Genomic DNA, 12,488 nt, shown 5'->3' with positions numbered 1-12,488 from the left:
GCTGAGAGAGGCAGATAGAATCATTTCTCAGTGTCCATGGGGGATTAATTCCAGGACCATCCCTCCATCATGGGTACCCAAATCAGTGGTTGCTTTAGTTCCTTATATAGCAAAGTATTTACATATAACTTTAACACATCCTCTTATATATGTTAAACCATCTCTAGTTTCCTATAATACCTAATACAATATAAATGCCATGTAAATAGCTATTCTTAGGAAATATTTATTTCCTAAACACAGGACACTTTAGGAAATGTCAAGGAAAACATATTCAGTACAAACACTTTTTAAAAAAATTTTCCATCTAAGACTGGTTGAACCCACAGCTATGAAGGGCTAGCTGTATTTGCCTTCCCAGTCTTCTTTGCAGCTGGATGTAGGAGGAGACCTAAGTCCTGCTAACTAGACACACTTGCCTGTACTAAATCTGTAGGTAGTGAGTAAAACAAGGCAGAACTGGAGGGACCACTCTGGAAGGGGTAACGGTTACAGGCTATTGCAGAAGGTTCCTGAGGTAGGAAATGGCCACAGTTTCAGCAGCACTAGAAAGGGCCAGATGTCAGCTGCATCCACAGGTCCAGCTATAGTGTCCAAGACTTGTCCTGACAGGAACAGTCTGCTGTGTGATTCCAAACACCATTCTTGGTCCCAGCCCAGCCTCAGATCTCCTTTTCCAGCCTTTCAGTGATGGAGCAAGCTGCCACAAACCTCTTCAACAAATATATTCTTCTCAAAGCCAGAGTAATATATGTATGAAGATTTGAAAAAAAAAAGAAAAAAGAAATAAACACACACACACACAAAAAAAAAGAGTAGTCCCTCTGTGATTAAGACTAAAACCCTAACTGCAAACACTACTACTTAAATGAACTCTTCGCCACCAACTGCCTGAAACATTGTGTTCTGTATTTTCCTTCTTACCACAAAAGGTGCCTCATGAGACCACAGAAGCCATTTGGCTCACAGTTAATCCACCGTGACAGCATACATCCTCATTTAAAGCCATAATCTATTTTAAGTGTTGAATCCAGTGGCACATCTATAAACTGTGAGAAGTACCTAAATCGTAAGCAAGGCCAGGTCAGAATGCAGATTGACCTACTAGAGTTCTAGAGGAGGAGAAAATACAGGCCTAGCCAATGGTGAGCATTAGAATCTTCTGAGGTCTTGTGTTTGTAAACACAGACCCCAAGCCCTCCTTCAAAGACACTTGCACAGTACATCTGGAATACAGCCCAGGAATAAGAGCTATGTGATTTTCCCCAAAGTCCAAAGGTAGCATACAAATTGACCAAATAAGAGTGGAGACCCAAGTAACGAAGGGAAACAATAAACCCACTCAAAACTTGGGAGAAATGAGGTAGAGGAGGGATCTACCAAGAGAGCTCAGTACCTTAAACTTCCTGGTGAAGAATCAACGGATAATAACTGAAGCCGATAAGTCAAGAATAAAACTTGCCTTACTCAGGATTATCACAGCAACAATCAGGAAAAACTAAAATTGAAATGTTTCAAGTTTCTAGCTTACTTAACCCCTCCATCGACAGTCACTTCTGAGCCGTTAAATTTCTTTCTCTCTTTTTTTCTGTACCTCTTCATAAATTCTGGTATCTTTTTGCTTATTCCCAACATTAAAAGCCCTGTCAGGCAAGTATCTTGTCTGTTTTGTCACTATGTCCCCTATGTGAAAGAGAGCTTAGTATATTACTATTGCACATTAGTAGGTGCTTAATAAAGAATTGATGAGGGAAGAAGGAAGAGAAGGGGCAGAGAGGGGAGGGAAAGAAGTACAGGGAAAGAACTCTTGAAAAATAAAAAAAAGGTTAGTGAAATTGTGTTTTATTTAATGCTATCCTGAACAATTTTACCATTAAATGTTTTCTTTTCTAATAAAAAAAAAACCTTTAGATTGTCCCTTAGTACTTCTAATGCACAGTCAGGTTTGACACTGAACTATGGCACCAAAGAAAATACCTGTGAAGTTAGAGGATCAATTAAAATTCACCATGGGTAGGTGGAGGAAGATAGCTGATTTTCTTAGTAGGCTTTTTTGTTTTAATATTTATTCCATTTTTCATTCTATTATTTTTGTATCCTTAGCCTTCCCTTTTATCATGCAATGTCAGTAGCCTTGGAAAGGCAGTATCCAGTCTTTGCCTAACATTTTACAATTATTCATTCCTTTATGAAATCTCTTTTCTAGATGGATCAGTCTAGTTGGATGCCCACTTCAGTCCCCTTTTAAAATGCATGCATTTCACAAAGGGTCACAAACACTGTGTAATCAATCAGTACCTTCACATAAACTTCTAGAACTGTTCAATCGCCTTTTCACCCTGTTGAGTGCCTACAGAATGCGTGCTCTGTGGTATGAGGATGCAATCTCCAGTGTTGCCCACTAGTGCCGCCCTCTGATCTGCTCCCAAAGACTCAGACTGGGGAAAGATTCTCTCTGAGGCCTTTGCTTGGCCTTCTCGGTATGTTTACAATTCATAAGCTATTTGCCATAGCAATTCATTGCTTGCATTTACATATAACTTCAAGTGAACTATAATAATCATCTAGAATTTTCAGAATTTCATTTCACTTTGACATTTGGGAATGAGAATGAGGATGGGCTATTAAACTATCATTGGACCCCTCCGGGAAATAAAACAAGGTTTTCTGCAAAAGTTTAATCCAGTTTTTTAAAAAATGCCAAAGCACAGGAAATGAAGACCATAAACCTCTCTAAGAATTCCAGCTATGGATGTTTTCTGTGATAAAGGACATGAGTTTAATCTTCTCTTTAATCATTTGTCATTACACACAAGCTGAAAGCAAATATGGAACTCACAGCTCTGCCCTTTTTTCTTTTTCCAGAGACTGATTTTAATATTACGGTAGTGAGGGTCTTTGCAGAGTTTGCCTTATATCTGTATGAACTCAATTTGAAGCCAGTCTCAAATATTCACGTTTACCGACAATCCAGCATTTTAAAGGGAAGGCAGAGTAAGTGAATGTCATGGCTCATTCCTGCTGATGTCCTTTTCTTATCCACTCTGCTCTGAAGGAGAAGAAAGCTAAAGTACACTGAAAATCCTACAGCACAGAGAAGTCTCGACGTATTCTCCAGTCACTTTCCTTCTGAATGGAAGATCAGGAATCTTGCCCACAACAATACAGACTCAGGGCCAGGGATTTAAGGCTCCAGAAACATGCAGGTTTCTAATCTCAGGACTTATTATACAGTTTGCTAAAAGTAACAAGGTCATATTACATTTAACTGATCTGTTTCAGGTGAGCCAATTTGCTTTTCTTCAATATATCTTCCAAGATAAGAATCTAAATACAAGGATTTTTAAAATTTTTTATATCCAACTAAGATTTATTCACAACATACTTATATCTTGGTGTATTGATACATTTTTTTTACTATAATGCCACACCTTATTGTAATTTAGATACAAGGTGTCCCGCCCAGTGCGGTGGCTCCTGCCTATAATCCCAACAACTCAGGAGGCTGAGACAGGAGGATCGCAAGTTAGATGTGAGATGTCCCCCATAAGCATATGTGTGAGACAATGCAAGAACAGAATGTTCAGAGGTGAAATAACTATGTTATATGACAGCCTAAATGATCAGGATTTAACTGAGTGGTGACAATAGGCAGGTGGAGTGTAGCTGGAGGAGGTAGATCACTGGGAGCACTTTGCCTTTAGGATTTATATCTGGTGTGTGTGTGTGTGTGTGTGTGTGTGTGTGTGTGTGTGTGTGTGTGTGTTTCTGTAATATTAGGTTTATTTTTACCAATAAGGTTAGGATAAGTGGTCAATATTTAGTAGGGTTAGGGTTAGAGTTAGAGGTTGAATACATAGATCATAAAACATGAAAATTCATAGAATGTGTGAGCAAATATGTGATACAAAAATACTTCTAAATACCATCCTAAACAATGAGATAAAATTACCATCGCCAAAAATAAGAGACAATTATAGAGAAAGAAAAAAGGATATCTGTGATGGTGTACCTGGAATGGGAAATGCTCAGGAGCTCACAATGTTGGAGGTGGCAGAGAGGACTATAAAAGTAGAGGGTAGAGGGTAAACATTCCACAAACATGGAGGAATGCTGGCCTAATCATTTCTTGACAACCTGCCTCTAAGCTTTGGTACTTGAAATTTATGTTGCTGTCAGGAACATTGGCTCCCTTTGGAGTGAGCCAATCACCACGATATCTTCATCTATATGAACTGGAAGACACTGTTTCATATTTTAGGATTTATATTTTCCCGTGGTGAGTGGAACTCCCTTTCTGCTTCCAAGTTCATGTGTCTTGAGCTGCTTTCCTCCACCATATGCTTCCACCATGAATTTCTGCCTCACCTCAGGCCCTGAACTATGGAGTCAGACAACCAAGGACTAAACCTCTAAAACCATGAACCAAAATAAACTTGTCCTCCTCTAAATTGTTCTTATCGGGTCTTTTGGTCACAGCAATGCAAAAGCTAACTAAAACACACCTGAGCCAAGTTACTTTATAAAGAAAAGAGGTTCATTTGGGGTCATGGTTCTGGAGGTTCAAGGTAGAAGGCTGCACCTGGTGATGGATTTCTAGCTGTCAGTCCCAAAGCCACACAAGGCATTAGTTGACAAAAGACAGGTAGCAGTTGTGTATCTGTGTAGTTCTGGTCTCTCTCCCTCTTCTTAATGAAGCCACCAGTATTCAATCATGGGGCACTACCCTAATCAGTTTATCTAATTCTAATTTCCAAAGCCCCACCACCAAACACTAAAGATTAATCAAGTTTCTACCCTCTTATTACCTTATAATGGTTAATATATTGCAACACCTGAAGACTCTATACATAAACCACAGATTTTGAGAAACTAACACTCATTCCATGAGGATACCATATCTCAGAACACTTCAGAAATCATCCTTGGAAATTGCCTTCAAGGCAAGGAGTAGATCTCTTTTTTTTTTTAGATGTTCTCAAGGGTAGCAGGTAGTTCTTCAGGGATATAAATGACTTAGAGTAGCTTTTCTCAAAATTTTTGGTCTCAGGATACTTTTATACAAGTAAAAGTTATAGAAGATCCCAAGGACCTTTTGTTTTGTGAACTGTGTATCAATAGTTACCATATTCGAAATTAAAATATGAATTTTTAAAATATTTATTAATTCAATTATAAATGACAATAAAAACATTGTGTTAATAAATATTTTCATTAAAAAAATACTGTTTTCCCAAACAAAAAAAAATTGTGAGAAAGGTAGCATTATTTTATGCTTTTTTATAAATCACTATAATTTCTGGCTCAATGAAACATAGCTGTATTTTTACATGATTCTACCATCAATCTGTTGCAATGTCATTTTAATTGCTTTATATGAAGAAAATCCAGATGTTCACACATTTGTAATTAGAAAAAAAGTATGCCTATTATAATAGTATTTTTAGATGATTGTAATATTCTTCTTTGATACAATGCCAAAACTCAACAAGTGGTAGTTTCTTGATGGTTCGTGGCAAAGTGAAATTTGAAACAAAAATCAATAAACTTTTTGTATTCTACTACATTAAAAGCCATCGGTCTGTCTTGGACATTTTCCCATGCAAATTTTTATAACATCATGCATCAGTTATTTAGGAAATATTAACTCATTGCCTGATACAGATCTTCTAAATATTGCCATTTTACTATCTTGTACAATATCATCACGCACCATGAAACCTGTGGAAAACACTGTACTCTGGCAAGAATGAAAATGAAAAATGCAAATAACCGCATTATCAAAAAGAGACTTAACTTCCTGGACTCCCCCTCCAAAGTCTCAGGCCTCTGATCATACTTCAAGAACAAAAGTTGGAGGATTAGCTAAAAGTCTTTCAGCATCAAGTCTTTATCAGACGTGTTTACAAATTAAGCAAGTGAAACAGGTAGTTTATAACCTGATAATTTCAGACACTTGACTGTGGAGGTAGAAGAATTTTATCTATTGTTGGCAGGGATTTTGATTGAAATCATTTCATCCTTTTACATTGTACAATTCCTAAAGTTGACACACTTTAGGTGCCAGGGTTACCCCCAAATTTCAGTTAGAAACTAAGCTAGGTCAAAGTCCATAAAACCTAGTCCTGATACAACAAAAATATTTTCATTTTCCAAAACTCTGATGGATCCCATTTACTTTAAGAAATATTCAAAAGTCTATGTTTAGTATAAGAAATAATTCTGATATTCTATAAGGTCTACTGAGAAAGGATTTTTCTATTACTCTAGAGCAAATAATCCTTTCTGTTCTCTCTCTTTAAACTATAATTTATGATTATAGAATTTAAAAGTTATGAATAATTAAGAGGCCATCTAGCCCAATTACCTCACTTTACAGATGATGAAAGTGAAAATCAGAAAAGCAAAACTGGATAATCATTCTGAGGCCGAGCTGAACAAAATCCGGGTCACATGGCATCCTACCACACAACCTATGCATAGAAGCTTCTAAAAGAAAATATTCATCTTACTTACTACCATTCCCAATTGGAGGAGTGCAAAATGTGTTCATTAATTTTCAAAAATTAGGTTTACTTTTATCCAAAATGGTGACAATTTTTAAGTTATAGTTTTGTAGCCCATCCTTAAGTCATAGATAACATCACCAGAACAAGGAAATATTGAAATAATCTAGTGAAATGCTCACAGATTGTAAAACTAACCACAATCAGAAAAGTATTATCTATTTTATCTGCCTTAGTGATATTTTTTCAAATGTCATAAACTGAGGTTCAGGGTCTTGAAATAGGCAATAAAAATGATACTTACAAAAATGACTAAGGATAGGTGGAGTGCCATTAATTAAGCAATAATCCCTTTGAAATCAGTCACTACCAGCAGTTTTTTGCTATGGGCCATTAACACTCTAACTAGCAAGTCATTAATAGTGGTAATAACCAATTCTGAGGGGATTATTGCTCGAATAAACTATATATAATGATTTTTAAGCTTTGTAAAAATTTTAAGACTTTTATATTAACCTTTGAGTAACAAGTATGGATAGAATTGGCCAAAAATATTACTAGCCCATTTTTTAAAACTGGGAAAGTATTTGTCTTTCTCCATCTATCTCTTCCTTATATTTGCCTATCATGTCCTCAACATTTGAGGATTGGTCAGATATTGCCAGCATGTCAAGTTTGCTTCCCTCTTTAATGCAATATCTGCAGACTGGATGGTGATTTGAAACCTCCTTCTCTCCTTTAGAGCCAAACATTACTGATAAATTCATCTTTTAAAGACCAACCACACTTGAAGTTAATTTTTGTCCAATGTCATGTAGGTCACTCTGCTAATTTTATTTTGGGTCTGGGGGGTATGCCAGAGTACTGTCTTCAGTAATGAAAGTATGCGTAGAGCCTCTGGAACTTGCTCATGGTGCAAAAGATCACAACCAACATAGAAACAGATCCAATTCAGGAGAGAAGGTAGATGAAAGGGTCCTGATCATTTGATCATTTGAGTAGTACAGAAGTAAACACCTTGACCAAGGCTCCCTCCCACTGCCTCAGGCCAAGAAGCTTCAGCAGAGCTTTGGGTAATAGCTTTTACCCTCAAAGTCATTGCTCTTAACATTTCCCTACTTCTTTCTGGATCTTGACAGGAGGGAACAACCCTCCAATATATTTGCTTAACACAGCTTGACTCTTAGATAATTTTATAAATTCTAGAACAACAACAGGTAAACTTAGATATAAGCCCCTAAACAGAATGAACTAAATAAGGAAAGTCATAGAATATACGAAAAGATCCTGTGGAGAAAAAAAACGAATGAGTGAGGAGATGCCTTCTTCAAAAGAATTATGAACCCACATCTGTAATCCCAGCAGCTTGGGAGGCTGAAGCAAGAGGATTCAAAGTTCAAAGCCAGCTTCAGCAACTTAGCAAGGCCCTAAGCAACTTACAAGACCCTATCTCAAAGTAAAAAATAGAAAGGGCTGGGGAAATGTAGCTCAGTGATTAAGCACCACTGGGTTCAATCCCTAATACTAAAAATAAAAAATTATGAAATCTTTGCTCAGAAAGAACATTAAGGCATAAGAGTATTTTATTAAATATGTGCTTAATGTTGTCTTCAATATTCAAGATGCTGCCTTTGGGAAATTTGTAACACAGAGGAGAACAATCTGAGACAAAGCAGGACTCCTGATCTAAAGCCACATAAAAGAAATGAAAGATAAATTTATTAGAGAAAATGAACCAAAGAATTAGAAGGTGAACCTGGAAAGTTTCTTACATAAAAGGTTTAAAATAAGGTCAAAAGATAAGATACACAAGAACTGGAAACTTTTGTCTATAACCAAACTTTAAAAATTGAATTTTTAAAAAACTAGGAAATATTTGCCAAAATATAGCATTAATTTTAAGAAACCACAGTGAACAATTAGAAGATGTTGATTCTGATAAAAGGTGAGTGGACAAGAGAAAGAAAAACAATAATTTCCCCCAGTAGCAGTCAAAGATAGATGAATTAAATTAAAATAAATAGTTTTATTATCAAATTCGTAAAAACATAAAAGCCTGTGATATCATTAGCAAAAAAGAAAGAAGAGTCAAGAATTCTGTCCTGTTGTAGGACATGAAAAGAACCAATCCATGTCACTTTTACTCAAAAAGCACTTTGGCAATTTGGGGACACAGAAATGTACTTTGAGATCCAGGAGTCTAAAACCTTTGTGTAAGCAATGGGATAAAATGCTCCTCTCTTAAAGTTGGAGTCTGTGTTCTCTGCCCTTGAACCTGAGTTTGTGACCTCTCTGACCAATAAAATATGAAATAAGTAATGCTTTGTACCTTGTCATAGCAAGGACGTAACTTCCACCTGATTCTCTCACTTGTGATGCCCTCCCGTGGAACTCAGCCACTCTGAGGTAAGGAAGCCAAGCAGCCACATGACAAAGCCACCGTCCAGCTGCAGCCTCAGCTGTCCTAGTCTCCCCATCAACTTCCAGCTTCAACTGCAAGCCATCTGTGGATGCGAGTGAAGAGATGAGCTTTCTCCACTGAGGCCTCTCCAAATTGCAGATTCATCAGCAAAGTGTTTTCCACACATCTACAGCTTCAAGTAGAGTTTACAGTCCTCACCACCCCCCAAAAAACAAATGCTTCCAATATATAATAAAATAAGTGTGCTATTGAACTAGAAGTCAACACTACCACATAGTTCTATTGGTCTTCACAAAACTACTAAATCGACAGGCAAAAGGAGCGGGGAGTATACACTGTGATGTAGGACAGATGAGGCTGGACACCCAAGTCATTTTCAGGAAGGTTTATTAGGCTGCAGCAATTCAGAGAGGCTAATGCCTAAAAATCTCTGGACTCAAGTCTAAAAATTCTTTACACTTTATACTCAGTGGGGTGGTTACATGTGAGTGGGCGGGTACGTAACAGTTACTCTTTGTGTCATATTCTTAGGCTAGACAGAGGTTTTACAAGTTTTGGCCAAGGAAACAGAGGTAGTATCTTTTCGCACAACAACCTTAATTGCAGTCTAACTCTGTCACAACTTTTGACTGCAAACTTGGCACTTGCAAGAAAGAAGAAGCTGCAAACCACAATGTCCTCTGAAGAAACCCTGCTGACATTCTTTGTTAAAAAAATCTTTGTGACAAGAAGAAAAGCTTAATTTGGGAAAGGGTCTTTTGGATGGGGTACCTGGTCTACTTCAGTAGCCTAGATAATTAATCTTTATGAACAGAGGAAATGAGTTCCTGCTATACATTGTTTGGAGGATAGACTATGTCTGGAACTCAGGGTTCTCTAGGGCAACACCTAGTATCTTCTAAGTACTTTCTAGGATTATGGTTATGATAGTAAATATCAGAGATTTACAAACTTCCTAAATAAATGAATTACATCTTTTGGTACATAAAAAAGACTTAAGGGACAATTTTGGTCACCAGCTTTACACAGATAGTCAGGAAACAAAGAGCCTTTGTACAAGAGGTGATAGCCACATAAATCCTAGAAGAGTAATCCCTTCTGTTATGATTTGGGTCTGAAATGTCCCCCCAAAAGGCTCATGTGTTGAAATCATGGTCCCTAATACATCAAGGTTCAGAAATGGTGCTTTTAGACAATGATTGAATCATGAGGGCTCTGCCCTCATCGATGGATTCATCCATTCATTCATTAATCCATTTATCCATTCATGGACTAATCCACTGATGGCCAAATGGACTACTGGAAAGTGGAACAACATAGTTGGAGGAAGTAGGTCACTGGGGCATGCTCTGGGAGGGTTCATCTTCCCTTAGCCTATGCCCCTCTGCTTCCTGGATTCCCTGAACTGAACAACTTTCCTCCGCCCTGCCCTTCCACCTTGGGGTTTCTGCCTTGGAACCAGCTGGCCACGGATTGAATCCTCCAAAACTATGTACCAAAATAAATCTTTCCTCCTCTGAATGATTCTTGTTGGGTATTTTGGTCATAGTGAGACAAAGCTAGTTGAAACACACTCAAACTCAGAAGATCCTCTCTGAAGCCTCAAATTCCAAGTCCAGATGGCCAGATTGGATAGAAAAGAGGAATAGGACATAGTTGCTTATCATCTGCCTCTATACACCTCCACATTTCAGCAGTCATAACTCCAGTGATGGGTAAATTGTTTTCTTCCTTTTTCATAACATTTCAATATGGTTTACAAAAAACATCTCATGTGCGATTTTGCTCACTCATAAAAATTAGAATACATTTTCCCTTTCTTTATGAAGATGTTCAAATATTCAGAATCTGGTTTCTAAACAGGATTGCATTATTAAAGAAAAGAACTCTTTTATGTTTTGGGGTTTCTTGCAAGTTTTACGTACAAAAGCTGAATAGATATTTAAGTAGAAATTCCTCCTCCATTTGGATTCAGCAATAAAAAATAATTTTATTACCTAATATGCCTGAGTGCATAATCTTTAAAAATCAACTGTTATATTACCATCTCTTTTTAAACAATAATAATTAAACCTTGTTTTCTGAGCTGCAAGAATTTAAAAAGTCAGCTAAAGCTATAGTTCAATACAAGATCACTTAAAAGTTCAAAGACAATATCATATTAAAAATCAAAGCTTCAGACATTAAGCTTTACTTAAAAGCCACCCAATATTAAACTGGAATGTTTCACTTATTTAAATTCCCTTTAATGAATATCTTTGTACATCTTCTCATCTATATTAGTCCCTGATGATTACACCCCAAGGATATTAAAATCCCAGGCTGACAAAATCACCAGAAAATATCTTCAAATGTACAGTTGGCAGTCTTTGCAATATTGAGATGATAATGCATAGTATTATTTATCACTAGGATGCTGCATTTTCTATTCTGAAAATGAGCTTTCAATTAGCAGCGGATTTGCTGACTTGCTCTCTAAGACTGAATCTGAAGAAAAGTTAGAACCTTCAACACTGGAGTCATTGTTGAAGATGCTCAAAAGCAAAGAGGTACAAGTGTGCCTAAATAGATATAGAAATAGAAATGAAAGTTGGCAAAGGCCCATGTAAAGTAAGACAGCTAAGAGAAATGAAGGAAAGAAAGGAAACACTGGGTTGAATTTTCTTTGTCTGAATCTTTCATGTATGCCTCAAACTGACAGCTCATCTTAAGCTACAATTTCCAGCTAAAAAATAACCAAAATATATGAATAGTACATAAACAAAATATCATGTAATCAATGTTTAATCTTTCCTAACTTCATGGGTCACCTTTAGTACCCCAGTATTTTTTTGTGTGTATATTTACTCTTTAAAGGAATTTTGAAAACCAACATATCCATCCTTTGTCTATGCATTTGGTTGAAAATTAACATTTTCATCACACTTTTTCATAGTTTCAAAGGATCTAATTTCTAGAGTTAAAAAAATGCTAGTAGTTATAGGTAAAATTGTTACCTCATTTTTAAAAAGTCTCTCCAGTAGATTCTAAATATTTATATGTTATGTTTGAAATTTTAACATATCTGAAATTGGGATTACTCGTATTATTGCCTTGGTCAGGTAGGAAAAATGCCTGTTTGTCAAGAGTGTTGGGGGAAAATTTTAGAGAAAATAGTATTTAGGAAATGCTTAGTATCAACACCCTTGATGACCAAAAGGAAAATACAGTATGGGACAAACCCAAACATTAACAGCAGAACCAAAGAGTACATTCAGAGACAGCCGCAAATGTTAACAAGGATTAGTAATAACTTAGCCAAATTTCTTTGTTCATATTTTCAAAGATGCACAGATATAATTGATATGAAGTTCCAATAAGACTAAAAGATCTCTTTCAAGAAAGAAAATAAAATTTCTAAGTGATTAAAAAAGCATCATTTAAGTTTAAATTACAAAATTTTCTTTTAGTGACACAAAAGTATTAGCAGTATTTTATATGTAATCAAAAAGAGAATGTAATGATTGAATATCCACTAATATCCATTTCTCAAAATTACACAAACAAATTCATCTTTATTA

The sequence above is a fragment of the Ictidomys tridecemlineatus genome, chromosome 6 (genome assembly GCF_052094955.1).
Source record: "Ictidomys tridecemlineatus isolate mIctTri1 chromosome 6, mIctTri1.hap1, whole genome shotgun sequence".
NCBI lineage: Eukaryota > Metazoa > Chordata > Mammalia > Rodentia > Sciuridae > Ictidomys > Ictidomys tridecemlineatus.
The sequence above is the reverse complement of the archived record's forward strand: the minus strand, read 5'-3'. Positions refer to the sequence as shown.